This window comes from Danio rerio, chromosome 19, assembly GCF_052040795.2.
Source record: "Danio rerio strain M-AB ecotype USA chromosome 19, GRCz13ab, whole genome shotgun sequence".
Classification (NCBI taxonomy): Eukaryota; Metazoa; Chordata; class Actinopteri; order Cypriniformes; family Danionidae; genus Danio; species Danio rerio.
In genome coordinates, this window is record NC_141039.2 from 42,482,089 (window position 1) to 42,500,526 (window position 18,438).

The 18,438-nt window shown below is 35.2% G+C and overlaps 1 protein-coding gene and 2 long non-coding RNA genes across 3 annotated transcripts in view; 2 read left to right on the forward strand and 1 right to left on the reverse strand.

Moving 5' to 3' along the window:
- The window catches only part of grnas (granulin antisense), a 25,575-nt gene extending 23,005 nt beyond the window's left edge, over positions 1–2,570 (forward strand). Inside the window, 1 exon segment of the long non-coding RNA NR_003147.1 lies at positions 1,595–2,570. This is a non-coding gene — a long non-coding RNA (granulin antisense).
- Positions 1–17,066, forward strand: part of rbm48 (RNA binding motif protein 48) — a 49,195-nt gene extending 32,129 nt beyond the window's left edge. Inside the window, exon 5 of the transcript XR_015945185.1 lies at positions 17,039–17,066. The gene's annotated coding sequence lies outside the window, so the exon portion shown is untranslated. The remainder of the gene's footprint in view (positions 1–17,038) is intronic.
- Positions 516–12,574, reverse strand: LOC141379171 (uncharacterized). The gene is made up of 3 exons (XR_015517152.2): positions 12,098–12,574; positions 11,652–11,760; positions 516–3,067 (listed from the first exon to the last, which is right to left on the reverse strand). It is a non-coding gene; the product is annotated as an uncharacterized LOC141379171 (long non-coding RNA).
- Positions 17,067–18,438: the final 1,372 nt, after the last annotated feature.

Sequence of the window (18,438 nt, forward strand, 5' to 3'; positions counted from 1 at the left end):
TGAGGCTTGCTGGCTGAAATTAAAAGTCTGTGTGCATATACCCCCATTTCTATAACAGTTTTCATAATATATTTGATTTATTTATATTGTTGTTAATCATCACAAGACTCTTTATTTGACTACAATCCCCTAGTAAAGAAATTAAGCTCCATTAATGGAGATGAGAAAATCATTGATTCATTCATTTTCCTTCAGCTTAGTCTTTATTTCAGAGGTCGCCACAACGGAATTAACTGCCATGAGAAAATCACATTACAGTAATTTCTACATTTAAATTTCCCAGTTTTTATGCAACATTTACTTACTGGATATTTTTTTATTTAAAATCTGAGGTTCCTGTTTATAAACATTGTATTTCCTAACCAGACTAACTGCCTATAATTTCAGTTCCCTTTTAAATGTTTTACTTCTATACATATGATTGTGGTCAATTTAACATTTTTTTTTACATGGTTGCTCTCTTCAACCTTATGGACAGCCTTAAGTTACACAAGTGCGGACTACGACCTTTTTTTCCCCAATTCCTTTTTATTATATTTTAACATGTACATACACATTTCCATGTGCCAGATATAACATAAACCAACAAGCAAACAAATGAACAAACTAAACAAAAGGCTTCTCAGCATTTTACATTAGAATACAATATCACTTCTTTTACTAATCTTCATGTAAAACATTTACAAATCCACCACTTTTTAAAAACAACATAAAAAAGTCCCCAAACTCTATCCAAAATGATGAATTTATTTCTTAATATATGTTATTTTTTGCATTGACATGTTTGTTACCATCTCTTTCAGCCAACGGCCTATATTTGGTGCACATATACTTTTCCCTTTTAAAGAAATAAGCCATATAAAATATACAGTGCATCCAGAACGTAATCATAGAGCTTCACTTTTTCCACATTTTTTATGTGACAGATTTATTCCAAAATGGATTAAATTAATTTATTTCCCATATATATATATATATATATATATATATATATATATATATATATATATATATATATATATATATATATATATATATATATAGAAAGAGAGAGAGAGAGATATATAGATTGATTGATTGATTGATTGATTGATTGATTGATTGATTGATTGATTGATTGATTGATTGATTGATTGATTGATTTCCTCAAAATTCTATGCACAAGTCGGTGCCAATAGCCTAGTGGTTAAGTGCACATATAGCACCATGGTGCTCACGGTGACCCAAGTTCGATTCCCGGCTCGAAGTCCTTTGCCAACCCTTCCCCTCTCTCTGCTCCCAATACTTTCCTGTCTGCAATCTCTACTGTCCTTTCCAAAGAAAGGTGAAAAACCCCTAAAAAAAAAAATTATAAAAATGGAAAATAAATTCTACACACAATACCCCATAATGACTATGTGAAAAAAAGATATTTTGAAATTGTTGCAAATTTATTTAAATTAAAAAACCTGAAAAATCTCATGTACATCAGTATTCACAGCCTTTGCTGTTGCATGTTACGATTACAGCTTCAAGTCTCTTTGAATATGATGCCACAAGCTTGGCACACCTGTATTTTTTAAATTTTTTTTTTTTTGCCTATTCCTCTTTGCAGTATCTCCCAAGCTCTATCAGGTTGGATGGGCAGCGACGATGTACAACCATTTTCAGATCTCTCCAGAGATGTTTAATAGGATTTAGGTGTGGCGGTGTACTTTGGGTCATTGTCCTGCTGTAAGATGCCCCAGTCTGAGGTCAAGAGCACTCTGAAGCAGGTTTTCATTCAGGATGTCTCTGTACATTGCTGCATTCATCTTTCCCTCTATCCTGACTAGTCTTCCAGTTCCTGCTGCTGAAAAACATCCCCACACCACCATGCTTCACTGTAGGGGTGGGATTAGCCTTATGATAAGCGGTGTCTGGTTTTCTATAAACGTAACACCTGGTGTTCACTCCAAAGAGTTCAATTTTAGTCTCATTAGACCCGAATTTTGTTTCTTATGGTCTGAGAGTCCTTCAGATGGGTTAGTCCTAAAATCCAGGCGGGCCTCTACACCATACACGCCTGAATGCTGGAGCTCAGACAGATTGACCATTGGGTAATTGATCACCCCCCTGACTAAGGCCCTTCTCCCCCGATCACTCAGCTTAGATGGCCGGCCAGCTCTAGGAAGAGTCCTGGTGGTTCCAAACATCTTCCACTTATCGATGATGGAGGCCACTGTGCTCACTGGAACTTTTAGAGCAGCAGAAATCTTTCTGTAACCTTCCACAGTCTTGTGGCTCAAGACAATCCTGCCTCGGAGGTCTACAGACAATTCCTTTGTCTTCATGCTTGGTTTGTGCTTTGACATGCACTGTCAACCCTGGGACCCTATATAGACAGGTGTATGCCTTTTCAAATCATGTCCAATTAACTGAATTTACCACAGGTGAACTCCAATTAAGCTGCTGAAACATCTCAAGAATGATCAGTGGAAACAGAATGTACCTGAGCTCCATTTAGAGCTTCGCGGCAAAGGCTGTGAATACTGATGTACATCTGATTTTTCAGGTTTTTTATTTATAATAAATTTGCAACAATTTCAAAAAATGTTTTTTCACATTGTCACTATATGTTATTATGTGTAGAACTTTGAGGAAAAAATCTATTTAATCCATTTTGGAATAAGGGTGTAACATAACAAATGTGGAAAAAGTGAAGCGTCATGAATACTTTCCGGATGCACTGTATATTCATAAATATATGCTCCGTCTTTTTTAACTTGATCTCATTGGGATATAAATGAAATTAAAAAAAAATTAAAGGAGACATTGGTATTCTGTATTCCTTCACGTTTAATTCTGCATCTCAAACAAGTATCTGGAATATTTCCATTATTTCTATGCAATAAAACTGGAGTTATGTAAATCCTCATCAACCACTTATATTGTTACAGTGTCGAATGAGTGTTGATTGTTGGTGATGGAGCTTCCTCGCATGTCTTCATCCAGCCCTCTACAGAAATATCCTCCTTAAGATCTAATCTCCAAGCTTCCAGTTTACAATTTGAAGATTGCTTTGATTCTGACACCAGCATCTTGTATACTGCATAAATCAGACAACAAACATTAATATTTTTAACAATGTATCTTTCTAAACGTCAGATGTTTGTGAAGGTCATGAGAAAATTGTGATCACAGTAAAACTAGATCACAAGAAAATGACGGCATGATCACGAGAATAGAAAAACAAAACATGTGGAAATTGTAAGAAAATGACATCATGATCACAAGAAGACATAAGCAAACAGTAAGAAAATCATGTCATGATCACAAAGTGCAAAACTGGCAGGCTAACAAAAAGATAAAAGGTATAAATGATATACAATATATGAGTACCTGCCGTTAAACAGTTTATATATATGTTCTGGGGGAGAGCTTAATTATTATTAAGAGAAGAACTTTATAGATTTATATAGGATGATTCTCTTTTTTTCTGCTAAAAATACAAACAAGGCATTTGGATTTAACTTATTCATAACATAATATTTTGTCGTTTGTGTTATAAAGCAAAAAAAAAAAAAAAAAGTACATTATATTGGTCATTTATTAAAAAATCTAAAAACATGGTGAGAAGCCAATCTTGGCTAAGTCAAACAACAGGAAACTTCAAATGTGGTAATTGCAATCATTGTGATAACCTGCATATTTAGGGATCCAAAATCAGGCCGGGAATTTAAGATCAGTTCATTTATTAATTACAATATTACATTTGTTGTAAATCGACTGGAATGTCCATGCGGAGGCTTATATACAGTGATGGATAGTGATGAATAATATATATAGAATGACTAAGAGAAAATTAAAATTGACATTAGCTGAGCATAAAACTGCGATACGCACCTGTAATCCACAATATGCAATGGCTTTACATTATAAAAATCAAGGTCATGGCAATCCCAGTTCATTAAAAATGGTTGGTATATAGAGCATATTTTTAAATTCTACTAGGAGAAGAGACAGGATAAAAAAAGATTAAAACAAAGAAAAACCTTTTGGATCTATACATTAGAATTGACTAGACTACCAGGCTTAATTGACGAATAAAAATGTTCTCTTTTTTTGTTAGATTTTTTTCTTCTTTTTTTAAATATATGTTCTACAAACTTTTATTATATATTGTTGAATATGTGAGACTGTAGCATTCAAAAGAAACTCCAGACCTGTTACGCTGATGAAAGCAGTTCATTGCTGAAACGTGTAGTTTTTTACGGATTAGCCATGTGAATAAAGGCTTTTATAAAATATTTTAAAATATTTTAATGTTTTTTGAGTGCCTTGGACTGATTTTTACATTTTCCCTCTGTTTAAATGTTTGTCTGTGAGGTTGCTGGCCTGTTTTTTTCTTTTATGGCTGCATATATTTGATTCTATTTGGTCAAATGTTATTGCAATCGTGGCTTGTGAATTATATATTATTTACTATATAATTCACTCATTTTCCTTCGCATAGTCCATTTATTCATCAGGGGTCACCACAGCAGAATGAACCGCCAGCTTATCCAGAATATGTTTTACACAGCTGATGCCCTTCCCAGTACTGGAAAACATCCATACACACTCATACACTACAGCCAATTTAGCTTATTCAATTCCCCTTTAGCACATGTCTTTTCTGTGGGGACTGTGGTGTAAACCGGAGTACCCGGAGGAAACCCACCCAAACTTGGGGAGAACATGCAAACTCCTTACTGAAATGCCAACTGGTGCTGTCGGGACTCAAACCAGCGATTTTCTTTCTGTGAGGCGACAGAGCTAACCCCTAAGCCACCATGCCGCCCTTACTATAATAAATCTTCAAATGTATTTATTCCTGTCATGCAAAGGGGACATTTCTGCATAATGACTGCAGTGTTCAGTGGCTCGTGATTCTTCAGAAATCATTAATTGATATTTAAAAAAATATTTATTATTATGTTGGCTGATTAAGGTATTTCTGGAAACTATGGTATGTTTTTGGGCTGTTTTATGAATAAAAAAGTTAAGGCATAATTTATTTAAAATCAAGTTTTGTAACATTTTAAATGCTATTAATTATTAGTTTAATGCATTCTTTCTGGTGACGCAGTGGTGCAGTAGGTAGTGCTGTCGCTTCCCAGCAAGAAGTTCACTGGTTTGAGCCTTGGCTGGGTCAGTTTGCGTTTCTGGGTGGAGTTTGCATGCATACGTTTATGTGGGTTTCCTCTGGGTGCTCCGGTTCCCCCACAGTCCAAAGACTGTGTGAATGAGTGTATGTGGCTGTTTCCCAGAGATGGGTTGCGTCTGGAAGGGCATTCGCTGCGTAAAAACCTGCTGGATAAGTTGGTGGTTCATTCCAGTGTGGTGATCCTGGATTAATAAAGGGACTAAGCCGAAAAGAAAATGAATGAATGAATGAATGAATACATTCCTTCTGAATAAAAGTATTTTGTTTTGTTAAAAAGCTAGATTTTGAATCATGGTGTATATAATTAAATATCCTGATTGAGTGAAAATGAAGAGTTTATTAATAACCCATAACTTTTAGTCATTTTCATACATCATATTTTTATGTTGTGTACAGAAGAGTACAACTGCAAAAAAACATGATTTATGAAAATGACTAAAAACAAGTTATGGGTTATTAATAAACTCGTTATTTTTACTCAGTCAGGTGATATTTAATTAGTTCAAAATGCTGTCTAAAAACACTTCAAATATATATCAATGAATAATTAGCATTAAATGATTAATGGTCAATAAAAAATCATGAGATTAACATGAGATTTTATTATTTAATTATTTTTAAGGTATCTGTGTGGTAGCCTCTATTTTTTTACTCCTTTGACTTTAATCGTCTTCACCTTTTATCCTCCATACATCTTTAACATAGAATTGTTTTTGCCATTTGAAGGTTTTGATAGAAGTTCCCATTAAATTATTATTATGCAAATTTAATACTTCCTCTCAAAATTTTAAAGATTTCAACACAAACCCAACTTCCCAACTTCATTTAATATTTTATTGCAAATCAGGTTGGGTCGGGTCAAGGTCAGTTAGTTCCCAAATATCAAGTTTTACTTGTTCTCTTATCTATTTTCTGTTGTAAAACATATTTGTGTTAGTGGTTACACTGATATGTATATACACAATGCTCAGCATAAATGAGTACACCTCCATTTGGAAAAAAATATTGTTATCTATTTCTCAGTGAATATAGGTAATATCTTTTGTAGCATTTAAATGAAACATTTTTATTAAAAAGTTATATCTATTAAAATAATAAATAATAATGCAATATTATTATAGATATTATAGAATATCATAGATAATGCCTTTAAATTCATGCGAAATTAAAACTACTAAATTGTACAAAAACTTAACTTGATAATTTTTTTAATGATTTTCTTGATTTTTCCTGTTTCTTCTTAAAAATAAATTATATATATATATATATATATATATATATATATATATATATATATATATATATATATATATATATATATATATATATATATTTTTTTTTTTTTTACATATTAGTTCGGTTGTACTTATTTTTTGACTGTGGTTTTGGACTGTGGAAGTTAATGTTTTTTTGTTAGATTAGTTCCAGTTTTGGCTTTAGTTCCGACTAATCATTCAGTCATTTATTCATTTTCTTTTCGGCTTAGTGCCTTTATTAATCAGGGGTCGCCACAGCGGAATGAACCCACAACTTATCCAGCATGTGTTTTACGCACCGGATGCCATTCCAGACGCAACCCATCACTGGGAAACATCCATACACTCCCATTCACGCATACAATACGGACAATTTAGATACCCAATTCACCTACACTGTAAAACCCAAAAAGTTAAGGTAACTAAAACCTTTTGAGGAAATCGATTGCTACAAAGCGTTTAACTTACTCCATTTAATTTGAAGTAATGAGGTATTTAATTAACTCATCACTTTGAACACTGAGTTTAAACTCTTTAAATGAGTAAAATTAACTTTCAGTGCATTTTGAGTTAACTACACTCAATTCAATTTATAAAGTGGACTGTTGGGTTTTACAGTGTATAACATGCAAACTCCACACAGAAATGCCAACTGACCCAGCCGAGGCTTGAACCAGCAACCTTCTTGCTGTGAGGTGACAGTGCTAACCACTGTGCCACCTTGCTGCACCTGACTAATCATAATGCATTATTATTTTTAAGCATCCTATAGAAAATATTCACTTAAAAGAGAAATCTATGATGGGTGTACTCATTTATTCTGAGTTCTGTATATATGATAAGTTACATTAAAAGGCTTAACAAGGTTAATAAGGTGAACTAGGCAGGTTAGGGTAATTAGTCAAGTTATTGTATAACGATGGTTTATTGTTAACGAGGGTAAAGGGGCTAAAAATTTTGTTAGAATGTTTTCCCAAAAATGTTTTCTAAAAAATTAATAACTGCTTTTATTCTAGCCGAAATAAAACAAATAAGACTTTCTCCAGAAGAAAAAATATTATCAGACACACTGTATATATATATATATATATATATATATATATATATATATATATATATATATATATATATATATATATATATATAAAGTTTTAAATAAAGTCTGTGATGCTCAAATCTTTATTTATTTCATCAAAAACTTAAACTCTTAATGTTCTTTTTTCCCAGCTCACTTTATTTTTTGCCATTTATTTAGAATAAAAACTTTATTAAATACTTTCATATGTGCTGTTTATTCACATTTTTATTTATATATGCATATGGACAAGTTTCAACCAAAACTGCAGACTTTATGACTCATGACTTAAACGACAGGTCAAGTTTTATTGTCAAGATCATAAAAATATCAATTTGTCATCATAAGAAAACATTCATGACAAGATCTTAAGATCACAAAGCTGGCAGGCTAAATAAAGAGAAGAACAGTGTAAATATATGGGTATTAGAAACAGCATGCTTTACTCAATGTGTTGTTTTACAGTTGCTTTCAAATAATTTGTTAAATGTTGACATTTCTGAGTGACTTTAAACCAAATGCTTTTCTTGTATTTCTAGCAAAATTATAATCTGATAATATAGAAATTGATTTTCTTTAGGCTGTAATGGATGGTAGCATGTGGTATTTATTATTACCGCAACAAAACGTGGTAGAAGTTAGTTTGTCCAAAACTGTTCCTCTTTTACAAGGTCTCATCATTTTGTTATGTTCACTTTATCAAGTGTGCAAAATCTCTGTAGATTTATTATGGAGTTATTATAGAGGCACCTTGTGGTCAAAAATTGTAATTACACCCCTTTTAACAGCTTTTTATGATTTGTCGTCTATTTCCTTGTTATCCTGGGTAAGATCATCTCGTGTCAGATGTAAATTTTTTTGGACCAACTTCTCTGACTGCATTCAATGGAAGAGAGCATGGTTATTACCCGAAAAATTCAGCATATTCAACAAAATAAGAGAAATACATTTTAAGATCTTGCATAATGTTTATCCTACAAATTCCCAAATTGCTAATTATTTTGACATATCTAATTTGTGTACTTTCTGCAATATACATGAAGAGACTTTATTTCACTTATTCTATAGTTTCTCTCACATTAAACATCTTTGGAATGACATTATTTTTTATTTATCATCCATTTTTAAACATAATTTAAATTTGTCTATAAAAGATATATTTCTGTATTTCTCGGATGATGATCATGCTCTCGATCTTATTGTAAATTTTTTTGTGTTACACTGTAAATTTTTTTATACACAAAAATAAGTTTCTAAAAACAATACCTATTTTTAATACTTTCCTTGTTGAAATTTCGTACAATATTGAATCTCTTAAGCTTATTAATAATAATAAGAATAATAAGTTTCTTAAAGCTTATGACAATCTTTTTTCTTAATGATTGAGGCTGTGTATTTTTTTCTCTGTCTTCTTTCTTATTTTATGTTATTGTATTTTCTATTCAATGCAGTGATGTTATTATTCTTGTATTCAATAAATAAATAAATAAATAAAAAAGATACCACCAATGACAAATATATATATATATAAAGATCATCTCGTGTCTCCTCCATATATCAGTCTGTGTCTCCAATCTTTAACCGCAAGATGGCGCTACTGAACCACTATATATGACTGCTGTTTGTTGAGATCTAGTTTGTTTTTCACAATACAACAGGTCATTTGCTGTTCAGAGACAGAAAGGTACACTTTTAGGTATGTAAGTGCTTGTATTAGCATTAATATTGTAATAATTTTCTGTGTTTCTTTTGCAGTGTTTGCACACATTGACACTTGTCTGGATGGCTGGTTTTCTGAACTGACACTGTGCAGGATGGAAAGATGCTGCCTGAGCCAAAAGAGGCTGGATGGAGGCCACGGTGACTCTGAGGAACCAGTGTCCCGTCTGAACCCACACACATGAACATGAGGTACTGCTTATGTGTAGAAATATTGTGTGAGAGAGATGTTGTGTGTAGCAGGTATACAGAGCAGTGAACATTATATGAAGATGTCTGATCACCGTAAATGTGCAGATTACTTGTCTGAAGGAATGCTGTGAGATGACAGCACTACCCACTGCGAATAATGCATGCATGATATAGCATTTCTTTTACTGAATGAATATCTGATACCTAAATTCACAGTTTAAGGAATGATCTTGGCGTTATATCCAATTTGATATTTTATATTTCAGACAGAACAGTTTAGATTTTATCAGGCTTGACATAAAAATAATTATCAACTTATAAGCCCAAAATGTAACATTACTGCATCATAGGACTTGATGTAAATGTATATAATAATTCTTGTTAAATTGCCGAATACCTCCTCAATTGTAGGTCATCTTGGACAAAAGCGTCTGCTAAATGACTAAATGTAAATGTATATTAAGACCTAATAACTGTACAGATAATAAAAAAATATATTGTGTTTGGGGCCATTTCAAATATATATATATACAATTGATGTCAGAATTCTTAGCTCCCCTTTGATTTTCTTTTGTAAATATTTCTACAAAGCAAGGACATTTTCACAGTATGTCTGATAAAAGTTTTTCTTAATAAGAGCAGTTATTATTTTTTTAATATGGTTTTATTTATATGGACCATTTTAAGGTCAAGGGCGACGCAGTGAAGCAGTAGGTTGTGCTCAGGGCCGGCGCGTCCACAGAGACGACCTAGGCGGCCGCCTAGGGCGGCAGAATAGAGAGGGCGGCGTCCGCGATACTACCCTCACCACCTGCGCCCTCCTAATATCCGCGACTAATAGAGAGGGCAGCGTCCCAGACACTACCCTCACCACCCGCGCCTTCAGTTATATCCGCGACTAATAGAGAGGGCGGTGTCCGCGACACGACTCTCACCACCCGCGCCCTCAGTTCGCTTCCAGGGCGGCAGGATAGAGAGGGCGGCGTCCGCGACACTACCCTCACTACCTGCGCCCTCCTAATATCCGCGACTAATAGAGAGGGTGGTGTCCGCGACAATATCCTCACCACCCGCACCCTCAGTTTTTATCCACGTCTAAGGCGATATAATAGAGATGGCAGCGTCCCCGACACTGCCCTCACCACCTGCACCCTCCTAATATCCGCGACTAATAGAGAGGGCGGCGTCCCAGACACTACCCTCACCACCTGCGCCCTCCTAATATCCGTGACTAATAGAGAGGGTGGTGTCCGCGACACTATATCCTCACCACCTGTGCCCTTAGTTATATCTGCGTCTAGGGCGATAGAATAAAGAGGGCGGCGTCCCCGACACTACCCTCACCACCTGCACCCTCCGTTATATCCGCGTCTAGGGTGGGAGGGTTGGTAGAGAGGGTAGAGAGGGTTGGGGTTGAGGGCGGTGTGACCATCCTTTGCCTCGAACGGCAGTTCAGCTTGCTCCGGCCCTGGTTGTGCTGTCGCCTCGCAGCAAGAAGGTCGCAGGTTCGAGCCTTGACTGGGTCAGTTGGTTTTTCTGTATGGAGTTTGCATGTTCTCCCTGCGTTCGCATGGGTTTCCTCCAGGTGCTCCGGTTTCCCCCACCGTCCAAAGACATGCGGTACTGGTGAATTGGGTAGGGTAAATTGTCCGTGGTGTAGTACATATGCTGGATAAGTTGATGGTTATTATGAGTTATTAAAGCTATTATGATTAGAAATGTGTTGAAAAAACTCTTCTTTCCATTAAATAGAAATTGGGGACAAAAATAAACAGGGGGCTAATAATTCAGGGGGGCTTTATACTGTATATTTCTTTCTTTAACTTCCTCAAATGTTTTTTGCTTTCAACTAAGGTTGAATCTAGTCATTCTATTCTATTCTATTCTATTCTATTCTATTCTATTCTATTCTATTCTATTCTATTCTGCTTTCAAAGGCCACACATGTTTATGTATCTAGTCAATTTAGAATAATCTTTTCTATTTTATTCTATTCTACTGTCAAAGGCCACACATGTGGCTGTACAGAATGTAGTCAATTTAAAATACTTTTTTCTATTCTACTTTCAAAGGCCTTACAAATGGACAACAGAGGCTCATTTTAAAAAAGTAGCCCTATATTCATTACTGGAGATTGTGAATGTAGCCAAAAGTACGTATGGCTGGATTTTCGTCTTTAAAGTGAATGCTTAGAGGTGGTATGACGCTGTTCCTTTTTTATGCTTACCAGCTGACCGCTTACCTCCATATAGACGGCTTTCCGGCTGTTACCAGTTTGTCCAGTAGCTCAGCATGTACGTCGGCAGACTTGAGACACAGAGAGGAGTTGACCTCGACGATGAGGTTTGAGTCTGGCGAAGAACAGTTCCAGAAAGTCGGTAAGACAAAAACAGAAGGCAAAATATTTTAGAAATAAGTAAATAACAATAATAATTTCTTTATCTGGATTGCTTTATAAAACTGCTGGTTGGGTTTAGGGAAGTGGGTGGGCGGGTTAATTGGTGCTTTTGAAAATACTATTGGTTGGGTTTTGGGTAAGTCAGTCCTTCTGTTATTTGACAGCGGTCTCTGGTGTATTTACGCTAGAACAGCAGGTACAAATGGCGAGTGAAATTTGAGATCTCAAAAACATACACAGCCACCTCTAGTGCATTCGTGAAAACAAAACTGCAAAAAAAAAAACCATACCTCTGGGGTACCCAGGCTCCTTTCAGATTCAGCATGTGGATATACCTAGTCAATTAAGAATATTCTATTCTATTCTACTCTACTTCAAACTCCACGCATGTGAATGTATCTAGTCAATTTTGCAGGTGAGGCTTTGCATGTCATTGCCCTACACCAGCAATAAGAGCCTGTTCTTCCAACAGAAACACATTGAAGTCCCTCCTGTCAGAGGCCAAAAGCTCCAGCTGCAGACGCTCAGCACTAACTCACACGAGGAGCCAACATCCAGACTTCAGCCCCTACAGTGCCTCTCTCTTGCGGCTAGGAAAAGGCTCCGCGCCTCTCCATTATCATTGCAGTCAGGCAATCTGGTTGGCACTTTCAGCGGTCAGTTACCCACCCGCAACGGCAGGATTTTATCCCACAACATGTGAGAGCATGAGATAATCCTCCGCCCGTCCAGTTATGACTGTACACGCGGCCCTACGCCAATGCACTACATGCTGAAGCTCCAGCCATACGTCATGTTCTGCTGGGTTTTTTTTCCTCCTACAATTTTCTGTAAATGCAGTGTTTGACTGATGGTCTGTGGCGAAGTTTCAGTGAATGTACTTAGTCATGCCTGAAGCTGCATGGTTTACATTTTCACACTATAAGAGGTTGCATTTTTCCATTCTTCTGCGCTACTTTCCCATTGTTTTTGGGTTAGGCAGAATTTGTAGTGTTTCAAGTTCCACACGTTTTGAGATCTCACATTTTTTTCCCTAATGCACAGCCCACGTCTCACCTTTTTCAGCTAGAAAATATGTTGTAAATACCCCCTAACCCTGCTCTAAAATGTGCACAAGAGACAACAGAGAAGTTATGTTATATTTTATAGCTGTAGGCAACTTTGTACATAAACTAAATATTTTATTAGATTAACAAAATCCATCAAAAACCAATCAAACCTGTTAAAAAGTTCAAAAGAAAAGCTGCATCCATTGTGACATTTTTCAGATCTTTTTGCACTTGTCTGAAAAATATTACAACAGGCACCTCCATGTCAAAACCACATCAAACTGACATCTAACATTGCCATTAAAAATTTATCATAGGACAGTCCTTTAACCGTTTTTTGATGCCAGTGTTAGATGTCAGTTTGGTCGTTTTGACATTAAGGTAGTTTACATGCATTGTAGAGAAACAAAATCCAGTGTAAATTTGTAATTTCCTTTAGATTTGAATACTTTTTTGTCGTTACTTTAATGTTTGATGTGAGGCTTGATGTCAATTTGATGCTTTTGATCCTTATTTTTCCGGATTTAGATGTTTTAATTTTCACAGTTTCTAAAACTCTCTTTTTTCCTTTTCTTTTGCTGCTAGTTCAGGATGAATCTAATGGAGACTTTGTTTGCCTTCACTTGGTCTACATAGCATCATGAAGGTAAAATATGTGTAACAACTTTGTCAGCAGAGCACATAGAGATATTAAAAAGCAAAAGTTGACAGACATGTAGAAAATCTTATGTTTTACTAAATGCATTGATTAGACAAACGTTCTCAATCATGCTGGGTTGTTTCAACTTAAAGTTTTGTAAAAAATGAACAAACCTAGCAACTGGGTAAAATTTTGATTAAAATTTTATCGACCAGTTGGCTTTTTCCATGTTTACCCAAGTTTTGTTGAAACAGTTTTTTAAATGAGAGGGATTGCTCATCATTTACTCATTATTGACTTCTTTCACACCAGTTTGAGTTTTTATTTCTGTTGAGAATGAAAGATTTGAACCTGTAAGCGTTAAATTTCATAATATTTGTTTTTCCCACTATTGATATCAATGGTTACATGATTCCAACATTGTTTAATACATATTCTTTTGTGTTCAACAACAGCATCAGCAACAACAAAACCAAAACTGGTTTGGAACAAGTCAAGGATGAGTAAATGATATATATATATATATATATATATATATATATATATATATATATATATATATATATATATATATATATATATATATATATATATATATATATATATATATATATATATATTATTAGCCCCGCTGATCTATTAGCCCCCCCCTTTTTAATAACTAATTTCTAATAACTGATTTATTTTATCTTTACCATGATGACAGTAAATAATATTTAACTAGATATTTTTCAAGACACTTCTATACAGCTTAAAGTGACATTTAAAGGCTTAACCTGGTTAATTAGGTTAACTAGGCAGGTTGGGTTAAATAGCCAAATTATTGTACAATGATGGTTTATTCTGTAGACTATCGAAAAAAAAAATAGCTTAAAGGGTCCCAAAAAAGTTTTTTAAAAAATTAAAAACTGCTTTTTTTCTAGCTGAAATAAAACAAATAAGACTTTTTCCAGAAGACAAAGTATTATCAGACATACTGTAAAAATTGCCTTGCTCTGTTAAACATCATTTAGGAAATATATATAAAAACAAAACAAAAACAAAAATAATAATAATAATAATAAGGTGAGCTAATAATTTTTGCTTAAATGGTATGTGTGTGTGTAGATACAATAGTATATAGTATAATATATACTACCAAACAAAAAGTTTGGGGTCAGTTTTTTGTGTGATAATTCTGTTCATCAAGGTGCCATTTATTAAGCGTAAAAAACTGTTAAATTGTTAAATACTCATTTATTAAATATTTATTTCTTACTTATTATGTTTAGTTTCAAATGAACTTATTACTCCAGTCACTATTGCTTTTATTACTATTACCATTAATAATAACTATATGAAAAATAATAGTAATAACAATAATAATTAATATTAGAGTGATTTCTATATGATCATGCGACTCTGAAGACTTAAGTAATGAAGCTGAAAATGAATCTTTAAAATCATTGGAATAAATTATTAAATTAAATTATAAACTACTTTCGAATCTTTATTTTAAAGTGCAATGGCATTTCACATTTTTTAAAAAAAGAGAAGCTTATTTTAAAACATTTCAAAATCATACTAACCCCAAAGTTTTGACCGATAGTGTGTGTATATATATATATATATATATATATATATGGTGAACTATCCCTTTAAGTAGGAGAAGATGTAGAACAATAGGTCAGTAAATGGGAGAAATGATTAGCTCAGTATCGCAACTGTAACAGATGTCAAGCCTTTCAGTTACTAGAGGCAATCATGCTTTTGAAAGAGGAATTGCCTTTTTTTCTACAGCATGAGCTCGACTAGATGGAAAAATACAGTTTTGTAACAAACCTGAGATTTTGGTCTTTCCCCTTCAAGAACACAGGATTATTAGCCACCCTAAATTATTAGCCACTTTGTTTATTTTTTTCCCAATCTCTGTTTAACGGAGAGCAGATTTTTTTCAACTAATTTGTAAACACAATAGTTTTAATAACTAATTTCTAATAAATGATTCAGTTTATCTTTGCCATGAAGACAGTAAATAATATTTTACTAGATATTTTTCAAGACACTTCTATACAGCTTAAAGTGACATTTAAAGGCTTGACTGGGTTAATAAGGTTAACTAGGCAGGTTAGGGTAATTAGGCAAATTATTGTATAATGATGCTTTGTTTTGTATAGACTATATCTGTACAATAATAATTTATTAAAAATATTAATAATTTTAAGTTTAATAATTCTGACTTTAACTGTAAATAACCATTTTCTACATTAAAATATATATATATATATATTGCTTGGAGCCATTACCAAGATAGCTGTGTTGTCAATTGACTTGCGTCAGACTTTGGCTAGATTTTATTTTTGACACAGTGCTGCTTTTTAAAAACCTTTCAGACTGACTCCATTTCTAAATACAGCTGAAAACCAACTTATACAGAAAGAGAGAGGAAGGAACAAACATAGTCCCTAGATGGGATGACTAGAGTGTAGATGCAAAGTATAGATGAATTACATAAGTGCGTTTGCGTGTGCAGAAATGATTTATTTTGCTCACATCAAGCACATTTCCGTCATTCTCTAAGTACTTGGCCTCAGCCTGCCCGCCCTGATGACTTGTTGCACAGCTCTGGCTGAAAATGTCTTCACATTCTTTGCTTCGTAACGGCTCAGACGCAGTCAGAACAGTAGTGTCTATGTAAGAGCGAGAGAGACTGCGACGTCTGCACTTCTGCCTCGCCTTTTTTAACGCATTCCACTTTTACTTAGCTTGTTGCCCACACACTGGCCATGTGACTGCCACTGACAGGAAATCAAGGATGTCAAATCCTGCACTCAGCTATGCATCGCTATTCAGCTTTCTTCAAGAAGGCTTTCTCAATATCATGTAGTTCTCACTCCAGCACTTTTGCATTAAAATCTGCAAGAATTCCACATTTTTTATAGTTTTGCACCAACACTTGCATATATGTCGGATCTACTGAGTTAACTGTGTGTAAGTGCAGTAGCTTTGTAAGCCTTTGACACATACTGTACAATCAGAGCCGTGTGATCAGTCTAGAATGGTCTCTGGAGTAGACGATCACACTAGTGTGATTAGAATATTCAGTAGGTCATTAATCAGCTGCTAAATTCAGATCTGCTCTCCCACAATGGCTGGTGCCAAGCCTGAGAAAGATGAGCGTGGCGCTTGTCAAACATCAAAACTTTCAATAAAATAACATTTGCTTAGATTGCATACATTTTAAGACATAGATTCATTCATTCATTCTCCTTAGTCCCTTATTTATCAAGGGTCACCACATGCCGGAATAGTTGGTGGTTCATTCCGCTGTGGCGACCCCTGGTAAATAAGGGACTAGGCCAAAGGAGAAGGAATGAATGAATGAATTAACTACTAAGTAATAACTTTTAAAAGTTAAAGTTTAAATATACAGTGCATCCGGAAAGTATTCATAACGCTTCACTTTTTCCACAATTTTTACAGCCTTATTCCAAAACAGATTAAATTAAGTTATTTCCTCAAAATTCTACACACAATACCCCATAATGACAATGTGAAAAAAGAGTTTTTTTTAATTGTTGCAAATTTATTAAAAAAAAAAAAAGTTTAAAAATCAGATGTTCATCAGTATTCACAGCCTTTGCCATGAAGCCCTATATTGAGCTCAGGTACATTCTGTTTCCACTGATCATTCTTGAGATGTTTCAGCAGCTTAATTGGAGTTCACCTGTGGTAAATTCAGTTGATTGGACATGATTTGAAAAGGCATACACCTGTCTATATAGGGTCCCAGGGTTGACAGTGCATGTCAAAGCACAAACCAAGCATGAAGACAAAGGAATTGTCTGTAGACCTCCGAGACATGATTGTCTTGAGCCACAAGACTGGGGAAGATTACAGAAAGATTTCTGCTGCTCTGAAAGTTCCAGTAAGCACAGTGGCCTCCATCATCCGTAAGTGGAAGATGTTTGGAAACACCAGGACACTTTCTAGAGCTGGCCGGCCATCTAAGCTGAGTGATTAGAGGAGAAGGGCCTTAGTCGGGGAGGTGATCAATTACCTGATGGTCACTCTGTCTGAGCTCCAGCGTTCTTCTGTGGGGAGAGGAGAATCTTACAGGACAACCATTTGTGCAGCAATCCACCAATCAGGCGTGTATGGTAAAGTGGCCAGACGGAAGACACTCCCCGTCTGGAATTTGCCAAAAGCATCTGAAGGACTCTCAGACCATACGAAACAAAATTCTGTGGTCTGATGAGACTAAATTTAACTCTTTGGAGTGATTGCCAGGCGTTACATGTGGAGAAAAAACAGCACCGCTCATCACCAGTCTAATACCATCCCTACAGTGAAGCATGGTGGTGGCAGCATCAGTGCAGATGTTTTTCAACAGCAGGAACGAGAAGACTAGTCAGGAAAGAGGGAAAGATGAATGCAGCAATGCACAGAGACATCCTGAATGAAAGCCTGCTTCAGAAAGCTCTTGACCTCAGACTGGGGCGACGGTTCATCTTCCAGCAGGGGACAATGGCCTAAAACACAACGCCAAAATATCAATGAAGTGGCTTCACAACAACTAGGGGAATGTCCTTGAGTGGCCCAGCCAGAGCCCAGACCTAAATCCTATTGAACATCTCTGGAGAGATCTGAAAATGGCTGAACACCGTCGCTTCCCATCCAACCTGATAGGGCTTGAGAGGTACTGCATACAGGAATGAGCAAAAATTCAGGTGTGCCAAGCTTGTGGCATCATCTTCAAAAAGACTTGAAGCTATAATTGCTGCCAAAGGTGCAACAACAAAGTATTAAGCAAAGGCTGTGAATACTGATGTACATGTGATTTTTCCAACACAATCTCACGGCAATTCGTAACTTTTTGATTTAGTGGCTAATTCGTATGAATTCGTAGGATCTAATTCATACAATTTAGTACGATTTGCTCATCCCCCAATGACGGTTGGGT